Raw genomic sequence first — 4,164 nt, 5'->3', positions numbered from 1 at the left:
TCTGATCATTTACACCATGATTTTATGCTGATGTTTACATTTTTGCATGAATTTTGGTTGGTCCCTCTTTTGGCATCGTTCTCGTAAAGGTTTTGACACGTAAATGCATTTATCTTGTGTGCAGCTCACGTTTTCTTGATCTTGTGCGAGGGGTTGCCAATTCCAAGTTGCTAAGGGACTGATAACATCATGTACTAAGGTATCAAGGGGCTGGAGTTGGCTAAGGGTCGAAATCACTGAGGGCCGATCGATGCTTAGTGTATGAGGGCTCGGGTTTGGAGAGATCGGAGGTTTGGGGTTGCGTGGTCGTGAATGGATTGTTTCCAGCCAAGGAGCTGACCCTCTAGGGTCCGTGACAAGGCTGGAAGGGGGCCAGGAACTGTCGGTTCCTGATCGAACCGTAAGATCTGGTTTGGTTTTAAAAACACTGATTTAACCAAAATAATGATTTTTTTAAAAAAAAAGTAACACTATTATCGATACTTCGATTTCCTTTTAGGACTAGAGACATTACATCATACAAGCGAATATGTGATTATGTCATATGCTAAGTGAGGGTATACTAATGATTTGGCAACAAATAAAACAAGGTACCCTCGCTAGGGTTGGTATTCTAATAACTTTGACATCACATTGGACACATGTCCTTCATTGAATTAAGGATATATTGGACTATGATAAAGGGCACACACTGTCACTTTTCGAGCTCGGGATTAGTCGACACTGGCTTTGTTCAACAATCACACATAATCATCAAACAACAAACCTCGTAGTACAGTACAATCCAAAATCAGTTTATATCATAAATGCCATATAAATTGCATATTCTTTACAACATGAATACTTAAAATGATGAAAAGATGCGGAAGTGTTTTACAACATTAAAAAAATAAAACTTAAAAGAACATATTCTTAATTAAACTTCTTTATGCATTCACTACCAGCCCCAAAACTTGTCTTGCTCTTGTTCCTTAATTTCTTCTTCTGTCTTATCTAGGGTGTGTAAAGTAAGGGATGAGTGATATGGTCGTCACTCGGTAATTGGGGACCGTTCGAGCATATACATATCAAACATACATGATTTTTAAAAAATTCATGCCATGCATAACATATTTCGTTCCACATATAACAAACATAACATAAGTATATCTTGGCCTAAGTACTAAGATTTCTCTACTTTTCGTAGTTTACTTATATTAGTCCCTAATTTTTACTTCTCTAAGAGGACGAGATCATATAACAGTTACAATCCTACCGTGTAAGGGTCATAAACTTTATCATAACTTGGTATTCCACCCATATCTACTTGAATCCTCACAGTGCCAAAACATAGAGTACTTTCAACACAACACTAAACAAATAACTTGTGACGTCTGATACTAAAATATTAATTGAATTTTTTTAAAAAAACTCTTTTCGAAAATATTTTCAAACACATGCATGCAATAAAAGCTGTCGATCTATTATTTTAAAAAGTCATTCAACTACTGAATAAAAATACTGCAGTTAAATAAAAATCTAAATTTCATCTCAACTCTAAACTAATGTTTTTAAAAGAACTCGAACACAGTATTCAAAACCCTGCCAGATCATCAACATATGAAAAGATGCGAAACGTAGAAAACATAATGTATCACTCCTGAATCATAAAAGCGGAAAGCATAAGGTCCTCACATCATCAGGCTCACCTGCATCATTCACACCTAGTGAGTCTAAAGACTCAACACACCTGAACTATTATATCAAGTACATATACGTAACACGCTACAGTGAAAAATACTGTAATTAAAATACATGTCATGATCTTGAAAGCATGAACTTAGACATAACCTGTCAAAGCATAAAATTATCCATAACATATCTCATCATATCAACATATACGTGTTCATTTTCTTTTATTTAATTTAGTTTATTAGTTGTGACTTTCGTATCAGCTCTAATTCGATTTATACATCTACGTATAACCGCTGTACCTAGCAGGGAGGACATCAGCGACAGTTTTACCCATCCACTGAGCCTTGGTCTTACATGTTTGTGTTCACGTTCATGTTCATGTTCGTATTAGTCACAACCAACTCCCCTCCTTCAAAAATATGTCATCGTATTCATCACTTATAAAAATCATGCATATACATACATTTTTTTAAAACCAAGCATGCAACGTATTTTCATAAAAATTCATGTTCATCTTAACTTATACAATTTAAACATGAAATTTTGGTGATCAGGGCGCTGCCAGGACTGCTAACTCGACCAGGGTGAAAATGACCATTTTGCCCTCGGAAACCATAATTGACTGTTTTACCCCTAGACCTCAAAATTTCGACCCAAAGCCAACCAAACTTATTAAAACACCTCAAAACATATTTATAACCATTTCTTAGACGTAAACTCGGGACCATGCTAGAACTTCTATAATTCGTTTTAGAACAAGGATCGGGGTCCCGGTTTTAATCTGAATTAACTCGAAACTCGACCAAAGTTTTCCAAACTTAAATCATGACTCGAACCTACGTGACCATCCCTTAAACTACTTATTTCAGACCACCTAAGCCCTTCAAAAGACCTCGACCAGCCGCTGAACTTTTCTGCACCCTAGAGGATTGAACCCTAGTTACCATATCAAGCTAAAAACTCGACTCTACACCTAACCATCATGGACTAGCTTCGAACCAACCCTTCCTAGTCCACCTCTGTACCCTCTTGGATGGACCTAGCCATGGAATCTAACCCCATGCACACGGTGGTACGCGATGCATCCGAAACTCCCTCGTCGAACCCTAAATCGAGTCAAGCTTCTTCGATTTCCTCCTAACCCGAGACCAGCCATGCACGAGCTGTTCCAGGCCGTGTCTCAGACACACCGGGGTCTACTCCACGTCCATGGCACGTCTCCTGCACCGCTACCATCCCCTTTCACCCGATCTAGTGATTACTCTACCCTAGAACAAAGCACATACATTCGGCCTTACCTTCCTCGATCCAAAACTGATATACTCTCTATAGTTCTTCGAAAATTGATATAACATGATCCTAAAACTTCAAAGATGTGGCAGCACTTCAACCATAATAAAATCATGAGATTACATGAAGAAAGGTGGAGGATTTTCATGAAATTTTCGGTCCAAATGCACATAAAATATTAGGGCTGATATTTTTAATGAATATACACACAATTAAACATATAATGATGTTAATGATGAGAAAAGTGAGGTATAGGGTATGCATTTATGTATATAAAGCAAGAAAACCTCCATATAATCGCGTAGAACGTGCACCAGAGGGACGGGGAAGAGATCTTTTGAAAGAAACTTGAGAAAATTCGAAGGTATGTTTGCTGAAATTTTCGAACCAGCTCCTGAAAATGGAGAGGAGGTGGCCGAAATGCTTACTGGGGAGTTTAAGGTTTTTGGGAGGTAGATTAGGTATATTATATTTAGTATAATGAGCCCTTAACTAAGAATAATGAGATTAAGTAGGATTTTAGGCCCATTAAGTAATAAAATAGTCCCATTAGGCCCAAAAACACTCCCGTAAAATATTTTATTTAGGCACGTTTTTGAAAATAATGCCCGAACCCTCAAAAAATGTTAGAGTAGGTGCACGTCGAGCCAAGTGTTGGCCGAGTATTCACAATGAAACTCTATGTATAAGCAATCTTTATTTTAATAATATTAGAAATTATTGTTTTGGCACATCTTTATCTGTATACCCATGCTAATTGCATAGATAAAGTCCTTGAATATACAAATAGTAGAAAGAATATGAGATGCTCATGTGATGAGTATCATGAAACTCATATTTGGAATACTGTATATTCTAAACAGTTCCTAGTCGATTTAGCCGCCGCTAAGAAGGATATAGGCCGCTCGAGTTCGAGACTAGTATCTGCGATGTGAGTACCATGTTTCATTGGTAGGGGACATTGTGATGTCCGAGCATGCAGATAGGTGCTCCTTGTAGAGTGCACTGAACAACCCTCCATAAAGGATTTTCCAAGTGGTTCTCACTTATCGAGTGGAAAAGTCCTAGTTTATGGTTGTACACCATTAGTCCTTATGACCCGGGACAACATTGAGACTCTATGTGCTAGAATTACACTTTGACTTGTTTACCGACTCTCAAGGGGTCATCAGGTGGCAAGGTTGGGTGTTCTGTCGAAAC

The sequence above is a fragment of the Primulina huaijiensis genome, chromosome 17 (genome assembly GCF_012295235.1).
Source record: "Primulina huaijiensis isolate GDHJ02 chromosome 17, ASM1229523v2, whole genome shotgun sequence".
Lineage (NCBI taxonomy): Eukaryota > Viridiplantae > Streptophyta > Magnoliopsida > Lamiales > Gesneriaceae > Primulina > Primulina huaijiensis.
The sequence above is the reverse complement of the archived record's forward strand: the minus strand, read 5'-3'. Positions refer to the sequence as shown.